The following is a 25,666-nucleotide window of genomic DNA, read 5'->3' as shown; positions in this document are numbered from 1 at the left end:
AACACTTTCCTGCAAACACTCCTCAGGTCACCATGTGTAGATCTAATGCCTGTGATAAAGGGGTCTCAGTCTGCCTCCCACAGGTGTAAACTGCAGAACTTCTCTTTCCTGGAAATGTGGGTATCTAACAAAGGATATGTCTGATGGAGTAGTGGATAGGGTGGTGTGTGTTCTCTCAACACATTGTCTGTATTCTATAAGCTATCATTTGTTTCATCTCCTCCTTCACTGAGAACCTGAATCCATCCTGGCCTCCTGCTTCTCAAGATTCTTTCTTTACCGAGTAACCTGCCTGCCTCAACTGCTTAGAATGTTGCCACCAGGAGACAGTGGATGTTTAAGGGCTCTTCATGGCTTACTGAAAGCTTTCTCCTTCAGCAAACAAACATCTGAAGTTTAGATGGAAAGCAAAGGGCTCTTGAACCAAGGGCTCTAACAAAGGGAAATCCAGCATCATCTCTTTCAGTCTTCTTTATATTAAGGTGGTCTTCAATGCCAGTAACAGAGCCCATACTTTGTGCAAAGAAAATCATAAGCAATAGGGCAGCTAATCGATTCTCCAAGTCCTTTCTTTGACTCATCCATTTTATTAAAGGATATTTAATTTGACTTTAACCACTTTATTAATGAGTTCCTCATGCTGCTGCAGCCTGGAATAAAGGAGAATACTCTAATGCTGGTTTGCTAGTTGATCCTCTTCAGAAGAGTCAGTTTAGGGCCTTTTGAAAGGGCAGGAGGCTGCTTAGGCCGATGTCTCCTTGGAGGGACAAAAGAAAGAAAGATCTTCGGGAGGAAGAGGACTGCTGTCAGACGTTTGTCATGCCATTTTTGTCCTTATGGTGCCCGTATTGCTGTGAAAGTGAACAGGATTCCCGGAGAATGAGCATCAATTCCCATGCCAGCTGTTTGTTCAACTGAGATAACCTTTTGCTGGCTCCCAGGAAGGGTTTTCATGCTGACGTTAGGCTCAGAGGTCATCAAGTCAATTTGTATGTATGTGCTTTCTTACCTGGTGTCCAGACTTCCCAGCAGGTCAGGGGACAGGGTAGAGGCTTTCCAAATGAGAGGAAACTCCAGAATGACCTTACAAGCCAGCCAAAACTTAGGCTCACAAGATAATGAATACCACAACCCAGGAGAGATGGGTAGAAATAGACGGCTGGTATCCAAGGCTGCTGAACGTGTGACTAACTAGTGGAACCCTGCTAACACAGATGCACACAGGATACAGACATACCTACAGATTCATCCATGGTCTTGTCTGTATCAGTTATTCATTATTCTTTTAATGAGCAGTATTTCATTGTATAAATATACCACAATTTATTGATCTATCTCCTTTCACTTGTTGATGGACATTTGCATTGTTTCCATTTTTGGCTATTGTGAGAAAAGCTGCTATGGACATTTTTGGAAAAGATTTTTTTGTGAATATATTTGCACTTCTCTGAGGTATTTACATAGAAATAGAATTGCTAGGTAATAAGATAGGTGTATGTTTATCTTTATCAGAAACTGCCAAAGAGTTTTCCAAAGTGAATGTACCATTTTACATGCACACAACAGAGTATGAGAGTTCTAGCTGCTGCACATCCTCACAGCATTTGTATTGTCAGTCTTTTTAATATTAACCATTCCAGTGGGTTAGTAATGATATCTCTAGTATTTTTGAAAATAAGCTTATGAAGGTATAATTTACACTCAATAAAATATACCCATTTTTAACTGTACTGTTTGATGTTTTAAAAATTTATGCATCTATGTAACTACCACCACAACCCAGATGTAGAATATACAGCATGGTATATAGTATATTTCCATCACTCTTTAACCCTTTTCCAGTTCATAATAATGCCATTCTCATCTCAAATTCACACAACCACTGATGTATTTTTGTCACTGTTGATTAGTTTATCTTTTCTAAAATTTTACATGAATAGAACTCTTTTTTTTCACTCAAAATGATGCTTCTGTGTTATAGCCATGCTGCTGTGTATATTAATGAAATGTACTAATGCTGTATGTATTTCATGGAATGAATGTACCATGATACATGAAAATTGTTATTCATTCACTTATTAATAAACATTTGGATTATTTCCAGATTTTGGCTACTACAAATAAGGCTGCTGTTAATATTTGTGTATACATCTTTGTGTGGACATAGAAGTAAGGAAATAATAAAGACAGAGTGTAGCAAATTATGAAAATAAACAAAAGTTAGACAGGCTCAGCACACTAAAAATCAGTTCTTTGAAGAGAAAACTAAACAAACCTTAAGCAAGAGGGATTGTGGGGAAAAAAAGGCATATACAATTTTTTAATGAGAAAAAGAGACATAATTACAGTTAGAAAAAGGAATATGGCAAATAATAACAAAATGTATATATCAATAAATACAAAAATTTTGTCTCAAGAAGAAAGAAGACTGGATGGATTAATAATAATATTGACCCTATGGAGCTGCCCCCATGGTGCAGTGTTTAAGTTTGGTGCACTCTGCTTCAGCAGCCTGGGTTCTCAGATTCAGATCCCAGGTGTGCACATATACCACTCATCAGCCATGCTGTGGCAGCAACCACATACAAAATAGAGGAGGATTGGCACAGATGTTAGCTCAAGGCTGGTCTTCCTCAGCAAAATTTAAAAAAAAAATAACAGTAATAACACTGACCATAGAAGTAGATACAGATAATGAAAACTGAGACTTTAGATGAAAAAGCTTACATTGTTTGCAACGGTCAGAGTCTATAAACCAGTAATGACCATTATTAAAATGAATCACTAGGGGCCGGTCCTGTGGCCGAGTAGTTGAGTTTACGTGCTCCACTTCGTCTGCCTGGAGTGTCTCTGGTTCAGATCCTGGATGTGGACATGGCACCGCTCATCAAGCCATGCTTTCAGGGACAGATGATTCTTATCTGATGCAAAGTTTTTCAAATGGAAAGCTACACAGCTCATATTCTGCAGCTGGATTAACCTTGATATTGAAATTGTAAATAGTCAACTTAAAAGTATAGGTACAAAAATCTCAAATAAAATGCATATCATATATTTGTATACAACATACATTACAACATGAGGGATTAGTTTAGAAATGCAAGGATGGTTCAGCATCCAAAAATCTATGTAGTTATTCACATTAACAGTCTAAAGGAAATGCTATATGATGATTGGAGTAGGTGTGTAAAATCATTTGAGAAATTTCAATACTCATTCATGATTAAAAACAAACTCGTTAACAAACTAAGAATAAAAGGAATAATTCTCTCAACTCAACAAATAATGTCCTTCAAATACTACAGCAAGCATCATAGTCAATTGCTAAAACTCAGGAATAAGAATAATATGTCTACCTTTATATTTCTATATTGTATTAGAGGTCATAGTCAATAAAATAAGATAAGGAAAAATGTAAGGTATATGAACTGAAATGGAAAACACAAAACCATCCTTATTTACAGATATAGTATTATTTACATAGAAAAAACGAAAGCATTTAAAAGCTAATGAGTAGAAATAAAAAGAGAATTAAGCAATTTGTTGGTTAAAAGATTTACATATAGTAATTAATAGACTGCCTTTACCAGCAATAATCAGTATGTCTTTGAAAAATATGCCCTTCAAATTAGCAATAATCCTAAAAAGTATTTAGTGATAAATCTCATTTCAAATGAAAGATGTACAAGCCCTTTATACAGAACATTACAAAACATATTGAAGGCCAATCTATACCTGAATACACAGTGAGATATACTTTTTCTTAGATGAGAAGACTAAAAAGTACAAGTAACTGTCCATGTATCACTTCATAAATTCAGTGCATTGCTCATAAAATCTCAACAGGATATTCTATGGAACTTTACAAGGTGATTCCAAAATTCCTAGGAAACAAATGTAAAAAGGTCAATAAGAACAAAGACAAATTTGAACAATTTTAACAGCCTTTCCTAAGCAGAAGTAAAACTTATCACGAAGGTACAAATACCAAGGTAAGCATGCTACTGACTTGAGGAGAAAAGATTAGGCTACTAGAATAGAATGCAGACCAGGAAGAAATATCAAATTCATGAAAATGATAATAATGATGATGTGTATGTGACTGTCTATCTATTTTATATATGTGTAAATATATATATACACACATATATGTATGTACATATGTATATATAGTAAATGGCAGTTCTTATAAATAGGGGAAACATGAATTCTTCACAATGCTTTTTGGGCACAATTAACTAGTTCTCTATTTGGGGAAAATATTAGATTCCTAACTTACTTCATAGAAAAAAATTACAGATAGATTAAAGGCACAAATGTGTGAAAGGTAATTTTTAGAAGAAATTATGGAAGAATATATTTATGTGTTTGAGATAGGAAAGAATTTCTTTAAAAAAATCACCAAAAAAAAGTGCATGAAAGAAAACAATTGATAACACTGGGTATCTTAACTTAAAAAAAGTGCTTCTGTAGGAAAAAAGATACCATAGAGAAGGTAAAAAGATAAGCCATATATTGAAAGAACATATTTTCAATAAATATATCCAATCTGGAACAGTAATCAAGAATTCATACAAAACTTCCACAAATCAATAATCTTCAGATGGCAAAGAATTTGAAATAGGCAATTCATGGAAGAGGAAACTTGAATGGACAATTAACATGTGGTGAGAGGCTCAACCTTACTCTTAATCAGGGAAAAAGAAAACAAAAATGAGATATTTCACATCCAAGAAATTTCCAAAAATTAAAGTATCTTCCAAGACTGAATTGTTGGCAAGGATGTGAATAAATGGAAACTTTCATACATTCCTATTGGGAACGAAACTGGGACAATCACCTTGAAGAGTAATTTTGCAATACTTGGTAAAGTCACTTTGCTACATTACAATTCAACAATTCTACCTTGGGGTATGTAGCCTACAGCTACACTGTCTGTTATGGTAACCTCTAGCTACATTTAGCTATTTGAGGACTTGGATTGTCAAGATGTAATGTAAGTGTAAAATGAGCATCAGATTTAAAAGACCTAGTACAAGAAAAAGAATGTACAATATATGATTCATAATTTTGTATTGATTACTTATGGAATGGTAATAGTTTGTGTATATTGGGTTAAGCAAAATATAGTATTATAATTAAATTTTTACCTATTTCTTTTCATTTTTTAATATGATACTAGAAAATTTTAAATTACTTATATAGCTAGTATATTTCTATTGAACAGTGTGCCAGTCTAGAGAAACTCACACATCTACTCAATAAGATGTGTACATAGAGCAAGCAGGCATGAAAAAGAAATTAAAGTTATCAGAATTGGAAGGGAAGAAATAAAACAGTCTCTACTTGCAGAGGGCATGATTTTATACACAGAAAACCCTAAATACTCAACCAAAAAACCGTTAAGTCTGATCAATGAATTCAGTGAAGTTTCAGGATATAAAATTAACAGACAAAAATCAGTAGTGTTTCTATACATTAACCACAAAATTTCTTAAAAAAGCATAAAGAAAGTGATCCCATTTACAATAGCATCAAAACCAATAAAATACTTAGTGATAAATTTAACTATGGAGGTGAAATATCTCTACGCTGAAAACGACAAGACATTGATGAAAGAAATCAAAGAAGACACAAATAAATGGAAAGGTATCCCATGTTCATGGATTGGAAGAATTAATGTTGTTAAAATGTCAATACTGCCAAAGCATCTATACTTCCAATGCAATCCCTATCAAGATTCCAATGGCATGTTTTGCGGAAGTAGAAAAAACACTTCTAAAATTTAAATGGAACCACAAAAGACCCTGAATAGCCAAAGAAATCCTGAGAAAGAAGAACAAAGCAGGAGGTATCACGTTTCCTTATTTCAAGTTACATTATAAAGTGATAGTTATCAAAGCAGAATGGTACTGGCATAAAAACAGACAAATAGACCAATGGAACAGAATTGAGAGTACAGAAATAAACCCGAGCATATATGGTCAGTTAATATTTGACAAGGGAGCCAAGAATACTCAATGGTGAAAAGATAGTCTCTTCAATAAATGGTGCTGGGATAATTGTATATTCACATGTAAAAGAATGAAACTAGACCTCTATCTTACACCACTCACAAAAATTAACTTGAAATGGATTAAAGTTTCAACGTAAGACATGAAACCACGAAATTCATGCAAGAAAACAGGAACAAAGCTCTTTGACATGGGTCTTGGTAATGATTTTTTGGATATGACACCTAAAGCACAAGTAACAAAATCAAAAATAAAGAAATGGCACTACATCAAACTAAAAAGCTTCTGCACAGCAAAAGAAAACACCAACAAAGTGAAAAGACAACCTATGGAATGGGAAAGAATATTTGCAAACCATACATCTGATAGGGAGTTAATGTCTAAAACATATAAATAATTCAATAGCAAAATAACAACCCAATTTAAAAAATGGCCAAAAGACCTACAAAGACATTTCTACAAAGAAGATATATGAAGGGAGATATATGAAAAGGTGCCTAGTATTGCTAGTTATTAGGGAAATGCAAATTAAAACCACAATGAGATATCACCTCTTGCCTGTTGGAATGGCCATCTTCAAAAAGACAAGAGATAACAAATGCTAGCCTGGATGCAGAGAAAAGGGGTCTCTTGTGCATTGCTGGTGGGCTTGTACAGCTACTATGGAAAAGATGGAATGTCCTCAAAAAATTAAAAATAGAACTACCATATGATCCAGCAATTCTATTTCTGGGTATCTATCCAAAGGAAACAAAAACACTAATTCAAAAAGATATATGCACACACACATTCACGGCAGCATTATTTACAATAGCCAAGTCATGGAAACAACCTACGAGTCCACTGATGGACGAATGGATGTATATCCACGCACAGTGGAATATTGTTCAGCCATAAAAATAAGGAAATCCTACGATTTGTGACAGCATGGATGGAGATTGAAGGCATTATGCTAAGTGCAGTAAATCAGACAGAAAGACAAATACCATAAGATCTCACTTATACGTGGAAGCTAAAAACAAAACAAAACAAAACAAGAAAACTCCAAACTCATAGAAAAAGAGATCAGACTTGTGGCTGCCAGAGGCAGGGGGTTGCAGGAGAGGGAGAATTGGAGGAAGGTGGTCAAAAGGTACAAACTTCCAGTTATAAGATACATGAGTACTGGGAATGTAATGTATAACGTATTGATTACAGTTAATACTGCTGTTTGATACGTAGGAAAGGTATTGCGAGAGTAAATCCTAAGAGTTCTCATCATAAGAAGAAAGTTTTTTATTTCTTTATTCTCTTCAGAAAAAAAAGAAGAAGAAGACATGTACAAGAGTGCTTGTGGTAGCATTGTTTGCAGTCACAAAATTTAGAAACAACCTCTATGTTAATCAACAGGATAACTAATAACTTGTTTCTGTGCAAAGAAATTATACAGAGAGTTAAAATAAATAAATTATAGCTGCATACTCAAACAGGGAGAAATCTCACCTACATAGGCTGTGGAATATTGTGCAGGGCAGATTAAGCAAAAATATAGCTTGTAGAATATTATATAAAGTATGAGACCATTTAATCAAAAAACTCCACAGAAAATACCAAGTGTTGTTTATGAATATATATATGTATATGCATATATATATGCAATAAAAGAACAAAAACACAGGAATGATAGAAACCAATTTCAGAAAAATTATTGCCTCTTGGAATTGAAGGAGAAAAATGAAATTAGGAAGAGATATATTTGAGGTTTGAACTGTACTAATAATGGTTCATTTTTTTTAAATAAAACATTGGGGACAAAAATGGCAAATTGTCAGAACCTATTAAAACTGGGTACAGATATGTATCTTGGTTTATTATTCTCTGTAGTTTTCTCTACAGTAAAATTCATTCATTATAAAAAGTAAATGAGAAAACTACATTCTGTGAGACAGTTTTTTAGAAGACTAAATTCCAAAGACTTGGTGAGGATACAGCAATCTAGTAAAAGTACAGAGAAAGAGATTCTATTTACACTCATGAGCTGGAAAAACAGCTAAAGCTTTGGAAAAAGATGACCTGGGTCCAAACCCTGACTGGGTTTCTTTTTAGCTCTGGAACCTTGAACAACATCATTAAGTTTCTGTTTTCACTTCTATGAAGTAAGGTTCACAATATTTGCCTTACAGGATTGTTATGAGGGTCAACGGGACATAGGTGTCAAGCGTCTGGCACAGTTGGCCTTCCATAAACTGTAGGCCTATGTATGTTAGTGTGTACTTTCATTCCCTTTCTTTACACCTGAACTCTTCCATGTACCCCTGATTTTTCCCTCACTTCAAAGCCAAGAGAAGACGAGCTCTGCTCAAATAAGAATAAAACCACAAATACACGAGTCTGTGTCCCTGAGAAAAGTGAAAGGCTACTTACATAATCAACATACTTTATTTGGCAGAATTGAATTTAATCAGAGCTTTATCATATAATGGAATTAACATTTGCCCAACTCTCACAGAGTAGCTATGAAAACTAACCCTGTGATAAGAGAGTTCTTATCTTTTTGGAACTCTGATTCTTGCCTCTTCTGCAATAGTCGGTTTGTGGGAATTTTCCCCGTTTTGGCAGCTTTGAAGTGGAAAACACACAGCCACAGGGGTCTTTGAAACCAAGAACAGGAACTGCAGAGGTGTTGGATGTTTATTACCAGGATGACCTTAAACTAGTTCCCAATGAATGACACCTGGCTGTTAGACTTGAAAATGATCTTCAATGTGATTGCCTCAGTGTTCTCTACAGATATGCAAAATGGAAGTAAGATATTCCTAAGGTACACAGAATTCTGCTTTCTGGGGTGCTCCAAGGACAGACAAAGCGGTCAGAGTTCCTTCCTTTCTTGGTCAGTCCACACATCTATTTATCCACCCAGATAGTCATCCTTCCATCGAGTCCAAAGGGAAGGCAAACCATGACAGGGAATCTGCTATGTTTCAAGAACTGTTAGACGTGTTTTATACAGTCTCTGGTGTAACCAGATTATTATGTGCTAGTTGTTGTACTTAAGAACATTGAGGTGAATGTGCTATAGTCTCTGAATCAGAGGTGTTGAGGGAGTAACTGGGGTGACATTATCACAATACAAACAGCTAACATAAGGCACCGTACAAAAAATACAAGGCACAAAAAATGCTGTAGGAATCAGAGGAAGAGATGTCAAAACCAGGGGCCAGCAGTAGGAAAGAAAGTGTGAAGCCTTGAACTGGTTACAAGTGATCAGGCAGAGCCCGGGCACAGGGTGAGGTAAAGAGTGTACCAGGTGGAGCAAAACAGTGAACAAAGCGTGAAAGAGGGGAAGTTCAGGCTGGGAGAGAATTATTGTAAAATCTAAACTGGTGGGATTGGAATCATGGACCCATTGCTTTTATTGAATGACTTCATCATAGGCCAGTGAGGATCCTTCAATCTTCAGTATAAAACCACTCCAACCAGTGTGTCTCCTATACTCTTAGACACTGCTAGCTCTGATCATACCAAATAATATGCCTAGAGCAAAACTGAAATTCTTCGTATTGTGAATGTATTCCTTTCTTACAGTTTGCTATTCAGGGCCCCTAATTTTCTTCTTGGGAGGAGAGTTGTGAGCCCATACAAGTTCTTGGAACCTGACAGACTGGGCAGCTTAGAGACAGAACACTTAGAGCAGTGGCCTAGAACCAGCAACAGGTAGAGTCAAACATGCTGGAGCTGTAGGATGTGGCTTCTTCCCTCCCACTGCTTCAGTTATCTGCGCTACGTCCTCACTGTCCTCCTGTCACTGTGAGAGCATGTCCCCATTTCATCTGCGTCCACAAGGACCTTGATGCACCAGCATCCCCATGTGATCTTTATCATCATACTCTTGTTCTCTATTGGCTTTCTCTCTCAAAATTAAAACATGGAGAAGCCTCTCTCATTAAAGTATAAAAAAAATCAAATGCTTTCTTGATGTCAAATTCTTGCTATTTTTGTCAATCACCCATCAATTCCTTACAATCAAGTTCTTGAAAGTATTAATCTACATATCCTTTTTCCATTTCCTCCTGTCTACATCACTATTTAGCCTAATGTGTTTTGTATTCCACTGATCACTCCACTGAAATGGGTCTCACAGTATTAGTTATCTATTGCTGTGTAACAAATTATTCCAATACGTAGCAGTTTATAACAAACATTTGCATTCTCACATATTTTCTGAGGATCAGGAATTTCAAAGTGGCTTAGTGGGATAGCTCTGGCTCAGGGTTAGTCACTAGCTTGCAGTAAAGCTGCCAGTCAAACTACACTCATCTCAAGGTTCAACTGAAGCTGGAGCAGACTTCTACATTCCCTCGTGTGGTTGGTGGGAGGTCTCGGTTCTTGCTGACTGTTGTTCAGAACTTCCAGTTCTCTCCATGGGGGCCTTCTCCGTGGGGCTTCTTACAACATGGAAGCTTGCTTCTCCTAGACCAAGAGACTAGAGAGAGAAAAAGAGATAGAGAGACAAAAAGAGAGAGTGCCAAAGTCCTCTATTACCCAAAATTACAAGAGACACACTATCACCTCCCTCACATGCTATTGGTCACACAGACCAACCCTAGCATGATGTGAGAGGGACCACACAGGGTGTGAAAACCAGCAAGTGGGCTCAGTTGGGTCCATCTTTCAGTCCATCCACCATGTCTACTAAGGTCACCACTAAGGACCTCTTAATGGTCAAATCTAGCAGACACCTTCCTGTCCTCACCAAGTGTTATGGACTGCATGTTTTGCCTCCCCTAAATTCATATGTTGAAGCCCTAATCCCCAGTGTGAGGACATTCAGAGGTAAGGCCTTTGTCAGGTGGTTAGATCATGAGGGTAGAGTTCTCATGATGAGATTAGTGCCCTTGTATGGAGAAACACAAAAGAGCTTGTTTCCTCTCTCTCTCTTAATCTCTACACCATGTGAGGACACAGGAAGAAGGTCCTCACTGGAACGGAATCAGCTGGCACCTTATTCTTGGACTTTCCAGTCTGCAGGACTGTAAGAAATAAATTTCTGTTGTTTAAGCTGTTCAGACTATGGTATTTATGTTATAGTAGCCCAAATTGACTAAAACATCAAGTAAGGGATTTTACCCACCTGTAGGATTTCACTCACCTGAACGCCCACTCCTTAATGCCATCTTCTCTCTTGGTGTTTGCGATTTTCCCCTCTCGGTTTTCTTTCTACTTCTATGGCTGTTAATTTTCAGTCTCCACACTTCCACATTTTTCCTCCTAAGTATTGGTGTACTCCTCAGGACAATGTCCTCAGGTCCCTGATTTCGTCTCCCAAACTTGGTGGCCCTAAACCGAACTCATAATCTTCTTTTCATACCTTGTCCTCCTGTGGTCACCATGTCAGTGACTAATCTGGGACCTCAACTGCACCCCAACATCAAGGGTCTCAGTAATGTCAGAGTGATTGGCTGAATCAGGGTTTGCAAACTATGGAGCTTCAGCAATATTTTGCTTGTTGAAACTAAATAGCATTTACAATAAATAAAAGCCCATAGTTCCATCTGCTCTTAAAAACTGAATTTGTACATGACAACAGTAAGTAGGAGCCGAGTGGCAATACCCTCTTTATTCTAGGCATGTGCCAGCCAATCTACTGTGCAGTTTGCCATGGTCTCCACTACTGCATATTGATCTCCCATACGACACATGGCATGCTTTGCTATTTTTTTTTACCTGCATAAAATTTGTAGTAAGGTGTGTCATAGATTTGTCTGGAAACATGCTGGTGCTTTTTAAAAGATGTTTCAGAATTATTCATTGCACGTGCAAAAACTACAAATACTATTGCAATTCTACAGGAAATGTGGGCTTTACATTGCTCCAGCACAACCTCTAAATAAAGGAAAATGAAGTCAAGTTCCCTAGGAGTGAAGACTGGCTCCTTGAGTATCTCTAGTAGCTGCTCTCTGCCCCTGCTGTGGTTAAATATAAACATGGAAGATAAGCTACCTGACTAGTTTATAGCTTATATATCTATATAACTACTATCATTTATAGTCATAGCTCGTCCAGCATTTAGAGACCATTTTGTCCAAGGACCATGATAAGACTCCACCTGAGTTCAATGATCAACTTGCCCTAATTTGCTCAGTGATTTCAGCTCTCTTGGTTGGACCCATTTATTTCAGCTGGTTGAGTTGTTGCTGAGTACGGTTCTTCAGGTCATCAGTTTTGATAGGAGCCATGTGTCACTTCTATACACCACAGACTTATTCCAGTGGGGTTGGAATCAGCCCCCATAAACTGGTCAGTCATTCACCTTTTTTGGAGATTCAGCTCTTTCCTAAGCTGTGTCTCCAGGTAAGAGATGGCGTTAGGCTTTGGAAACATCAGGTTATGGTTTGGTAGCCTCAGCTCCAAAGAGATACGAAGGGCCCCCCCGCAGCCTGAACAACTGCTTTATAAACAACACAGAAAATGATGTTTTTGAAAACACAAAACACAAATTTATTATATTATTAAATCAGGGATAAATAATATGTGAGAATAAGTTATAAATGAAGAAAACTACTAAGTGATAGATGGTCTATTTAATCCATTTCAGTTCCCTGATCACATTTTACATGTGTAACCAGGGTTCTGCTTTGCTAAAGCTGGGCCACAAGTCACCTTGTCTGCCAGCAGTTTGCTGGTTGTATTTATGATCATATTTTCCACATATAAAGAACTCCAGGAACCTATTTTTTCAGGAGTCTTCATTCCCTTACAAAAGTTTACATACTGCTCCCCACTTTCCTCTCATGAAACAGGAGCATATGTTAATAATAGGTTGCTTTTAAACGTCAGCATATAACATTTTTTTCTCTTTTTCTCTAGATTAAGCTATATTACATGAATAAAAATGTGGTACAAACCAAATACATTCATATTTCAACAAAACGGAGTTTCTCTGCAGGCACTGAGATTTAAGTATACTATCAAGTGAGACAAGCTCCACACTGAATTCCCCTCTGTAAGCCACCAGGTTTATGAGATCTTATTACTTTTGGCAACAGAAGAAACCAGTAACTCTTACAGTAATTCTGGCTGGACGGGCAGGGGATGAATCCTGGTTTCCTCAACTCATGCACAGCCAGCGAACTGAGTTAGTCTCCAGTGGCCCAATTTGCTGCTTTAACCCGAGAGTCTTACTTCATGTTGTTAGAGTGGGGTTTGAGCGTCAGGACAACTTGGCCATCTGTATCCATTTCCATTTTATTTTGAAGGAATCTCCTTTGACTGAGTGGATACAAAATTGTTCTTTATTCAAGAAGAAAGGGAGATTAAAAACAGAAGAAAGGGAGAGTAAGTTGATATTGGGAGAAGAGAGTGGGCATGGAAACATTTACTGAGAACTGACTGGAGCCAGACATTTTGTATATTTTATCCCATTTAATGTCAAAAAATCTGATAAGTTGGTATTGTGTCCACACTATTGATGAATATATGAGGCTTTGAGAGACTGACTGGCTAACTCCCAGATCCATGATATTTCTATTACTCTGTACTACTTGGAGAATAAGGAAAAGTGAGAAGAAACAAGTTTGAAGTATTAAGACCCATTTGCTTCCGAGATTTGTTGAGAAATTGGTACAAAGGAAGAGCAGGGCTTGAGGGACTAAGGTGAGGATGGCAGGCTAAGAAGTATCATTTGAAAAGGCTGCCAGTCAAATTTGAGGCCCAAGGAGATCTTGCAAACCCCCTGAAGGCCTAGGCTAATGTTCTGATGGTTTTGGAGTGTTTGGAAGGCTTTTGTGGTTCTTAATTTAGTCTGATATTAATGGTGAGTGATGGAGAAGGCAGTATGCTCTCCCCATTAAGAATCAAGGAATGGAGTGGTGCCAGACATGATCTGATGTAAGTGTTAAAAGAATGACTCTGCTTACTTTGTGGAGAATAGACAATCAAGGCTTAAATATAGAACTAACCAAATCAGCCAATGGTTTAGGGCAGTGGTCTAGGCGGGCTAAGATGGTGTCAAGAACCAGAGTAGTCGTGATGAGAAGTGGTTGGATTTACACTGTATTTCGAGGGTGGAGCTAATGGCATGGCTGTTGGATTGGGTGTAAGGTGTGAGACAAAGAAAGCAGTCAAGGATAATGCCAAGATATTTCTGGCCTGAGCGATGGATTGAAACTATGATAGCGGAATATCAGAAGAGAAACATTTAGAAAAGTTAGAAGCAGAATTAAGACCAGTTTGGGATGTAATATCTTTGTTACATCTATTAGGTGTTTAAGTGAAATTTTTTGGAAGACAATTGGATATACAAGTCTGAAGATACTATATATGAGTTGGATATCAAGCCTGGGGGTATATGGCATTTAAATCCATGAGATTGAGTGAGATCACTCTGGGAGTGAGTATAGAGAAGAAGAGAAGAAGGCCATGGATCAAGGGCCACTCTGGCTTCTGTGTTGAGAATCACCACTGAGCCATCTTGACGCCATCCACAATGTCCCTCTCTTACACCCCACATCCAATTCATTAACGAATCTTCTTCTAACCACTTCCATAACTATCACCCTGATCACAGCTCCCATTATCGTTCCCCTTGATGATTGCTGTAGCTTTCTAACCTTGTCATGGCAGCCAAAGCTGACTAATACAGATGGTAGTGACTTCTTGCAGTGCCTGATCTCTGGTCAACAGTACCTCTCACCACTCTCCCCACTTTGGTCCTCTAGTCCTTTTAACACTTTTAAACAATATCTCCTATATGAATTCCTTTTGTGCTGAAAACAGCTAAGATGATTTCCATTTTCTGACTAAATCTTGACTGACACAGTATTTCCTACCAAGACTGATGGCCCATCATGTTGGATCAAACTGCATTTAGATGTTGGTGCAATTGCGAGAAATTTCAAGTCTCAGTGTTATCTTGGAGCAGCTGGAGTGGCTACCATGAGTTTTCTTGTTTAATTGACTAAAACCTGAACTCACCAGTGGCCTAATTCAATGAAGTTGAGGTGCCATAGCTTCGTTGGTGAAATAGAAAGGAAGGAATCCAAAGGCTTAGGGAGAGGAAGGTTGGAATAAATTTTTCAGGTGTGACTCTGCCACATTCCACTACATCCCCGGTAAGGTACAAAGCTTCGAGAAATGCATTGATGAGGGAAACATCATCATTCCATAAAGCTCAGTGCTGTCTGTCTGCTGCTAGCTGGGCATGAAAGTGATAGATGTCACCATTACAGTCCAACCCAGAGTGGTTGAAACCAAGTGGCAGCATTTAACTGCCTGAGACAAAATGAACCCAGTTACTGAAATGGTCAGTAGGGGTGGAGCAGCAACCTGAATGTTGTGACCCATTGTGGCTATTGGATCAGTATCCTTAGGACTGATAGATGACCAGCCAACTAAAGTACTAATCAGAAATGTTTGAGATCTGGACAGTAGGCATTGAACTTGTGTCACCACAGTAGAATTGTGTCCTCTCACCCTGATCCCAGACTCAAGCCAGTTTAGTGACTTGGAGCCTCTTGAATGAAACAGAGACTGAGTCTCCTTGAGGAAGGGGCCTGTGATACTACCACAACTATATAGTGTAAATATTCCTCCAGGATTTCCCCAAAGGACCTGCATCCATATATCAGGATGACAGTGAATTGAGGAAAGAGAAATAACAATACCTTTAGGAAGTGTAGACAATAAATTGGAATTAATGTTAATTCCTGGGGACCTGTAATGCATCCATAGTCTGCCAGAGTGGGGGCTTATGGAGGTTGGGTGGTAGATGGAGTTTTAGTCTAAATCCATCTCACAGTGGGCCTAGAGAGTCTTCGCATTTACCTCAGGGTTATTTCCTAAGTTCCTGGATGCATGAATGGAGTTGAGCTGCTGGTAACTGGCAGAATCACCATGTTGGTTCCCTGACTTATGGACCAAGGGCTATTAAGGTAGGAAGATCCAATCAGAAGCTGCTGGGCCTTCCTCTCCCTACCAATGCCTGGGTGAATTGCAATAGTTGTGCCACCATCAAAGACTTGAAAGGTGCAGGGACGGTGATTCCTTCCATATCCCTCCCTAATTTGCCTGTCGGCCTGGCCAGAAGGCAGATGGGTCTAGGAGAATGTGCATTTTTGGAAACTTAATGAGAAGTGATTCCAATCACAGCAGCAATAGAGCTGGAGGAAGTGCCAAGGGAGACTGAGCCACTTATTCATGCTACTTGCTTATGTTTCAGGGCCTTTTCCACTCAGTTACGGCATGCTGCTGTGCAGGCCCAGTGTTGTAAACTGGGATTCAGATAACACCCAGCTCATATGAGCATCTGTGATTGAACTGTGCCTTGGGCTCCATGGTCAGGCGTTCAGTCTCAACTAGGGCTCAGTAGTGAGTCAGGAGCTGTTTCTCAAAGGAGAATAGTCATTCGAAAAGGAGGACACAGCTTTGCTCTAAAACCTTAAGAGTCTGTACTGATACTGGGGTTTGCCAGAGATGCCATACAGAATCCTTTTCTACCACAGACGCTGTGAGCATCACTGGACCTTCTGGGTTATAAGGCCCAAGTGGTTGTGCAGCTTTCACTAATTGGGCTAATTGCAGAGGCTTCTCTTGCTCTCAGCCTAATTCAAATCTGGAAACCTAATGGGTTTCTTGGTAAATGAGTCAGAGTAACTAATGCACTTTAACGTGGTATAAATGTAGCATGACCTTACATTCTGATTTGCCCAAGCCAGTCCCAACTGATTCTAAAAGGTAAAATCTCAATCAACACAGAGTCTTTAATGTTTTATTCCCCTGGACAAACACTTTCACTCTTACATAGATGTTTACCATTTTACTCTCCTGGAAAAATACTTTGTTTTGTGGAGCTTCAATATGTCCTCCCTTGGATGAATACTGTGAACCTTTATAGATCTTTAGTATGTACTGGGCAAATGTGTGTCCTCTCTTTTTTTTTTATTGAGGTCATAATGGTTTATAACATTGTGAGATTTCAGTTGTACCTTATTATTCGTCAGCCACATATAAATGCATCCCTTCACCCCTTGTGCCCAACCCCCAACCACTGTCCCCCTGGTAACCACGAAACTGTTCTCTTTGTCCGTGTGTTTGTTTATCTTCCACATATGAGTGAAATCATACCGTGTTTGTCTTTCTTTGTCTGGCTTATTTTGCTTAACATAATACCCTCAAGGTCCATTCATGTTGTTGGGAATGGAATGACTTTGTCTTTTTATGGCTGAGTTGCATTCCATTATATATGTATATATATATATATATATATATATATATATATACCACATCTTCTTTTATCCAATCATCAGTCAACAAGCACTTGGGTTGCTTCCAGCTCTCAGCTATTGTGAATAATGCTGCAGTGAACATAGGGGTACATAAGTCCCTTTAAATTGTTGATTTCAAGTTCTTTGAATAAATACCCAGTAGTGGGATAGCTGGGTTATATGGTATCTCTATTTTTAATTTTTTGAGAAATCTCCATACTGTTTTCCATAGTGGCTGCACCAGTTTGCATTCCCACCAGCAGTGTATGAGAGTTCCCTTTTCACCACAACCTCTCCAACATTTGTTATTTTTTGTCTTGGTGATTATAGCCATTAAAACAGGTGTAAGGAGATATGTAAGTGTAGTTTTGCTTTGCATTTCTCTGATGATTAGTTATGTTGAAGATCTTTTCATGTGCCTATTGCCTATCTGCATAGCTTCTGTCGAACAATGTCTGTTCATATCCTGTGCCCACTTTTTGATTGGGTTGTTTGTTTTTTTGTCATTCAGTTGGGTGAGTTCTTTATATAGTATGGCGATTAACCCCTTGTGGGACATATGATTTGTAAATATTTTCCCCCAATTGGTGAGTTGTCTTTTCATTTTGATACTGGTTTCCTTTGCCTTGCAGAATGTCTTTAATCTGATGAAGTCCCACTTGTCTATTTTTTCTTTTATTTCCCTTGTCCGAGTAGACATGGTATTCGAAAATATCCTTTTAATATGGATGTCAAAGAGTATACTGCTTATATTCTCTTTTTTAAGTATTATGGTTTCTGGTCTTACCTTCAAGTCTTTCATCCATTTTGAGTTTATTTTTGTGTATGGAGAAAGATAGTGGTCTACTTTCATTCTTTTGCATGTGGCTGTATAGTTTTCCCAACACCATTTATTGAAGAGGCTTTCCTTTCTCTATTGTATGTTCTTGGCTTCTTTGTCAAAGATTAGGGTCCGTAGGTGTGTGGTTTTATTTCTGGGCTTTCAATTCTGTTACATTGATCTGTGTGCTTGTTTTTGTACCAGTACCATGTTGTTTGGATCACTATAGCTTTGTAGTATATTTTGAAATCAGGGATTGTGATGCCTCCAGCTTTGTTCTTATTTCTCAGGATTGCTTTGGCCCCATATGAATTTTAAGATTCTTTGTTCTACTTCCATGAGGAATGTCACTGGGATTCTGATTTGGATTGCATTGAATCTATAGATTGCTTTAGGTAGTATGCAGATTTTAAGTATGTTTATTCTTCCAGTGAATGGAATCTCTTTCCATTTCTTTATGTCATTATTGATTTCTTTCAGTAATATCTTATAGTTTTCATTGTATAGGTCTTTTACCTCCTTAGTTAAATTTATTCCTAGGTATTTTATTCTTTTTGTTGCAATTGTAAATGAGATTATATTCTTGAGTTCTCTTTCTGTTACTTCATTATTGGAGTATAGAAATGCCACTGATTTTTGTAAGTTGACTTTGTACCCTGCAGCTTTGCTGTAGTTGTTGATTATTTCTGATAGTTTCCAATGGATTCTTTAGGATTTTCTATATATAAAATCATGTCATCCACAAACAGCAAGAGTTTCACTTCTTCATTGCCTATTTGGATTCCTTTTCTTTCTTTTTCCTGCCTAATTTGATCTGGCCAAAACCTCCAGTATTATGTTGAATAAGAGTGGAGACAGTTGGCACCCTTGTCTTGTTTCTGTTCTGAGAGGGATGGCTTTCAGTTTTTCCCCATTGAGTATGATGTTGGCTGTGGGTTTGTCATATATGGCTTTTATTATGTTGAGGTACTTTCCTTCTATCCCCATTGTATTGAGAGTTTTTTTTTTTAACATGAATGAATGTAGGATCTTGTCAAATGCTTTCCCTGCATCTATTGAGCTTATTGTGTGGGTTTTGTCCCTCATTATGTTAATGTGGTGTGTCACCTTGATTGATTTCTGTATGTTGAGCCATCCCTATGTCTCTGATAGGAATCCCACTTGATCATGGTGTCTGATTTTCTAATGTGTTGCTGTATTTGTTTTGCCAGTATTTTGTTGAGTATGTTTTCATCTATGTTCATCAGTGATATTGGCCTGTAATTTTCCTTCTTTGTGTTGTCCTTTTCTGGTTTTGGTATCAGAGTGATGTTGGCCTCATAGAATGTGTTAGGAAGTATTCTGTCTACCCAAATTTTTTGGAATAGTTTGAGGATAGGTAATAAATCTTCTTTGCAAATTTGTTAGAATTCTCTAGAGAAGTTGTCTAGTCCTGGACCTTTATATTTTGGGAGGTTTTTTTTACTGCTGTTTCAATCTCTTTACTTGTGGTTGGTCTATTCAGATTCTGTTTCTTCTTGAATCTCTTTTGCCAGGTTGTAAGTGTCTAAGAATTTATCCACTTCTTCTAGATTGTCCAATTTGTTTGAATATAGTTTTTCATAGTATTCTCTTATAATCTTTTGTATTCCTGTGGTATCAATTGTAATTTCCCCTCTTTGATTTTGAGTTTTATTTATTTGAGGCTATCGTTTTTTTCCTAGTGAGTCTGGCTATGGGTTTGTCAATTTTGTTTATCTTCTCAAAGATTTGTTTATTTGATGCTTTCTACTGTCTTTTTTGTTCCCATTTCTTTTATTTCTGCTCTAATTTTTATTATTTCCATCCTTCTGCTGAGTTTGCTCTTGGTTTGTTCTTCTTTTTCTAATTCTGTTAGGTATGGTTTAAGACTGATTATTTGAGATTTTTCTTGTTTGTTAACTTGGGCCTGTATTGCCATAAATTTCCCTCTTAGGACAGTTTTTGCTGCATCCCATATGAGTTGGTATGGTGTGTTTTAATTTTCATTTGACTCCAGATACTTTTTGGTTTCTCCTTTATTTTTTTCAGTGATCCATTGTTTGTTTGGTAGCATGTTGTTTTATCTCCACATCTTTGCCCCTTTCCCAGCTTTTTTCTTGTAGTTGATTTCTAGTTTCATAGCATTATGGTTGGAAAACATGTTAGATATGATTTCAATCTTCTTAAATTTATTTAGGCTTGCCTTATTTCCCAATATAAGGTCTATTCTTGAGAATGTTAAATTGAGAAAAATGTGTTATTCTGTTGTTTTGGATGGCGCGTTCTATATATATATATCTAAAGTACATCTGCTCTAGTTTTTCATTTAATTCCACTATTTCTTTGTTTACTTTTTGTCTGTATGACAAATCCATTAATGTAAGTGGGGTGTTGAGGTCCCCAAATATTATTGTGGTGTTGTTAATATCTCCTTTTAGGTTGTTATCTTTATGTACTTTGGTGCTCCTGTGTTGGGTGCATAAATATTTATAAGTGTTATATCTTCTTGCTGCAGTGTTCCTTTTATCATTATATACTGCTCCTCTTTGTCTCTCTTTATCTGATTTATCTCAAAGTATACTTTGACTGATATAAGTACGGCAATACCTGCTTTTTTTTGTTTGCCATTTTCTTGGAGTATTATCTTCCATCCCTTCACTCTAAGCCTGTGTTTGTCTTTGTTGCTGAGATGTGTTTCCTGAAGGCAGCATATTGTTGGGTCTTATTCTCCAATCCATCTCAACAGTCTGTGTCTTTTAATTGGAGAATTCAATCCATTCACATTTAGAGTGATTATTGATATATGAAGGTTTAATGCTGCCATCTTATCACTTATTTTCTGGTTCTTCTGCATTTCCTTTATTTCTTGTCCTGTGTATTTCAGATTACCAATTCAGTTAAGTAGTTTTCCATGATGGTTTTCTTAGTTTTATCTTTGTTTATAATTGTCTCTCTTTTCTAATTATTTGTTTAGTGATTACCATTAGAGTTGTATAAAAAATGTATAGATGAGATAGTCCATTTTCTGATAGCCTTTTATTTCCTTAGACTAAGCCAATTCCATCCCTTCTTCTTCCCCTTCTAATGGATTATTGTCATATCTTATTCCATCTTGTGTCATGAGTTTGTGGTTAAAATGATGAGCTTATATTTATTTTGGTGTTTTCCTTCTCTTTATTTTTAATGTTATAGTTAAGTATTTACTAACCTGTTCTGATAGCTACAATTTCCTGATTATTACCTACCTATTTATCCCCTTACTCAGGGCTTTATAGCCCCTTTCCTATTTTATTTTTCAGGTATGAGAGTCTTCTTGAGCATTTCTTGTAGGGGGGATCTTGTGGTGATGAACTCTATTAGCCTTTGTTTATCTAAGAAAGTTTTCATTACTGCATCATATCTGAAAGATGTTTTCGCTGGATAGAATATTCTTGGCTGAAAGTTTTTGTCTTTCAGAATTTTGAATATATCATTGTACTCTGTCCTAGCCTGAAAGGTTTCTCCTGAGAAATCTGCTGAAAGCCTGATATGTGTTCTAGGTGAGGTTTTTTCTTCTGCCTTGCAGCCCTTAATATTCTTTCTTCGTCATTGACTTTTACCAGCTTTACTACTCTATGCCTTGGAGAAGGTTGTTTTACATTCATATTGTTAGGAGATCTATTGGCTTCTTTCACTTGTATTTCCAACTTCTTCACCAGGTTTTGGAAGTTCTCTGCTATTATTTCTTTGAATAAGATTTCTGCTCCATTCTCCTTCTCTTCTCCCTCCGTAATGACTATAATCCTTATATTTCATTTCCTAATTGAGTCACAAGTTTCTCAGAGAATTTCCTCATTTCTTTTTAGTCTTAGTTCTCTCTCCTGCTCCATCTGAAGCATTTCTATATTTATGTCCTCTAAAATTGCTAATTAATTCCTCCATAATATCAGCTATATCATTTAGGGAATCTAGATTTTTCTTTATCTTATCTATTGTGTTTTTCATCTCCATCAGTTCTTATTGGTTCTTCTTTATAGTTTCAATCACTCTTGTAAAGAAGTTCCTGATTTCATTCAACAGTCTTTCTGAATTTTCTTGTAACTCTTTGAGTTTTTTTATGATAGCGATTCTGAATTCTCTGTCATTTAGGTTGTGAATTTCTGTGCCTTCAGGGTTGATTTCTAGTTACTTGTTGTTTTCCTTCTGGCCTGAAGATTTAGTATATTTTTTCATACTGCCCTACAGCATGGATTTTTGCCTCCACATAGTGATAGTATCAAGTCACAGCTTCCACTTGCTGTCACTGGGTGGGGGTCAGGTGCTGTGTATTCTGAGCTCGCCATGATCCACAGCTCCTTAGCTCCAGCCACTGACTCCTTTTCTGATTACACAGCACTCTGGCTGATCTCTGAGTAACAGCAAAGGGCAGGGGGTTGGGCACTTTCTTTCACCTGCTCAATCCCCCCTTCTTCTGGATGCTTTTCTCTGTGTATGGTACCCTGGCTGATCAAAGAGCTGGAACATGGGGCAGGGAGGGGGTGCTTTCTTTTGCCTGCATGATCCTGGGGGTGTTCTCCCTGGGCCCTCACTGTCTGCTTTCCTCGTGTGCTCCCTTGATGAAGACATCCCCACAATATCTTAGTCACCTCTATGTGTGGGGCTCTCCTACAGACTGTGAGGGAACTTAGAGAGCAATGATGTTCCCTCCCCTCTCCTCTTTCCTCTCAGAGTGGTGCACAGTTCCATGGTCACTGCTGTCCAGAAGAGAAAAATCTCCTTTACCACCTTCCACTTCCCCTGAGGGGTCGAGCACCATCATCTTCAGACATGTGGCTGTGTGGATCTCTCAGACATATTTTGTGTTGTGAGAATTAGTGTATAAATATCCTTTTGTTGTATGTTACAGGGGAGAGTTCAGTGGGAGAGCTCAGTCTGCTATGATGCTGATGTCACCTGCAAACTTCATTTTCTACTTTTTAAAAGGATAATTTTCTTGGACTTTTTGTCTTCTCTTGATAATGAGATTATAAAATACTTTTCTTTGCTTTTCAGTAAATCTACCTAAATGACAGAAATTGTATGTTTTGTCAAAGTAATTTCTTATGTTCTAAGGAGGTGAAACCTGTTGAAAAAACTAAGGATATGTTCTTTTTAAACTATCTACTTTTAACATCTGTTTTCACTTTGGTTAAATGGATAACTCAGCATGATTTCACAGTGACCATTGTTTCACAGCAATACAATATCACTAAGTACTTGATCTTGTTTAACCAAGTGTTTTGAAATCTTTTGATATTTTTGATAAGCTCCCCAAAATTCATATCCTAAATGAAGTCTTTGTCTTGACTTAACAAAAATTGCCTGAGAATTTTCAGAGGACCCCAGGAACTTCTCAAAGAATTTTATTCTCTCTTCCTATAAGTGATGATAAACCTTCTTAGGTGGAATTATGTGGATAAATGTTATTGATACAAATGTTTCAAAAATTATATAACATTCCTAAAATTCTGATCTGTCCTGGTTGTCAGCCATAACTCTCATTATTATCTTGAAGTGTTGTATATCACAGAAGCAGCCAAGTTTCTTTGTCAATTGCCTTTTTGAGTCTTTTGTCATTGGCAGATAGTTGCTGTTTTACACTTATGCTTTTGCAACATGTTTCTTTTCCAGAGATACTCATGGAAAAGACTCTAACACTTATTCTAGAACACAGGTTTCTGATAAACTTTCAGATCATAAAACTGAACTGAGTAAGAAATTACAGACTTGTAACAAAGAAACTGATGACTTAATGAAACGGCTATCAGAAGATTAAGATCAAGAATCAATTACATGAGACTGAATGAACTGATGAAGATGAATACAATTTATATGACTTATTTATGATTTTTTGATTTTTGTTTTGGGTTTTTAGTTCCAAATATAAGGAAATCTTTTTCTCTTTTCTCTCATGCTAATTATGACTTATAGCAATTTGGTAAATTATACCCTTGTAAGCAGAATTGAAACATTTATCTTTTTCTCCCAACCTTATCCCTCAACAGAATTTAGGAACTCTTAGTGAGTGAATATTGTTTTCATGGCAATATAGTTATTTTGCATAAGTTCAATAAGAATCTGTTCTCCTTATTACAAGATGCAATTGGAAACATAAGTTACAATATCAACGCTTTGACTGGAATGTCATATTTCAAAGAAACATACAAACTCAGATATGACAAGATAGCTTTTGAGGAATAAAGGCTGACTTTCTGGGTCAAACCCACTTGGAAATAATGGCCTGTTACATTGTTTACAGAGTTCCAAGCAACCTTACCAGGTGAGTAAAGAAAGTCACTCATCTGTCAGGTGCAAGGAACCTCAAGATTCTGTAGGTATTGCAGGCAGAATCTGACAAGTCCTTGGCTTTGCTTGGCCTGGCCTCAAGAGGCCTTTAATGTTCAATCTGAGATTCTGCATAAAAGGTTCAGCAAAGCAGATTTGAAAGAGCCTATATAACCAATTGCTATTCTTGCCATACTTATGTAAATAATTGGGCCAGTTGATTGAAACTAGACTTATTTTGTAAACCAATGAGTCTTAATTGGCCATCTTTGGTAAAAGTGAGGGTGATTTTAATATCCAGGGTACATGTTCATGGATATTAGATTCTAGTTATGATAATTTTCCTCGAGGTTTTTCATTTCTATCTGTAAACTGAACCAGATCCTGAATTTTTCTAGTCACCTGAAACATCTGGTTACAAATCTCCAAAATAATGTTTTAATTTTTTACATTGTTTTCATTTGGAATCATAGAAAACTGAACCTGATCTTTTCCAGAAGCTCTGATGATTGAAGCTGGACAATTTGATATAAACTTGAGAGATTAATTTCTGTTGCTGTGTAATCCACTCAGAATGATACCTGAACACCTGATGACACCGTCAGAGACATTTCAAGCTAAAAAGGTGCTTCAACTCTGACATCTAGGCACAAGCACAACCCCACCACTAAGAGCCATTAAAAGGCACTCCTCCCAACATTCACCTAACAAAAGACCCACAATCCCATTCCCAACAGGGTGTTCACCTGCTCCTCTCTTTTCTACACCAGCTCCCTTGTGCGTCTCCTGTGCACAAGCTAATAAACTTTGAGTTTTCTACTCCCATTTATTGTCTCTTTTGATTTCTATCCTGGGGGACAACAAGAACTTGATGCACAAATAACAATCATACTAAGTGACTGTTTTTGTTCAATCTCAGTACAATAGAAAGAAACCAGTTATTACAAAAATAAAATCTCAATGACAACATAAGCCATTTTTGGAAATATATTTCACTTTCAGTAACAGAGAGGGGTTTCACCTCAAGATAGGAGAAGGAGGCAGAAGATTGGCTGAGTGGGGAGAGTAAATCAATAAATCTATATTGAGCATCAACTGTGAACAAAGCATCTAACCCAGGTCTCATTTAATTCTAACCAGAGTGGATTCTGACTAAGTTGGTATAGTCACCCCCATTTTTGTAGATAAGGATACTGAGGCCACGAGAGTGATTTTTGGCAAAGGTCACCCAGAAGTGGTGGAGCTAATATTCATGCCAGTCTACCTGAACCCAAACCCAGCTCTTTGCT

The sequence above is a fragment of the Equus przewalskii genome, chromosome 14 (assembly GCF_037783145.1).
Source record: "Equus przewalskii isolate Varuska chromosome 14, EquPr2, whole genome shotgun sequence".
Taxonomy (NCBI): Eukaryota; Metazoa; Chordata; class Mammalia; order Perissodactyla; family Equidae; genus Equus; species Equus przewalskii.
The sequence above is the reverse complement of the archived record's forward strand: the minus strand, read 5'-3'. Positions refer to the sequence as shown.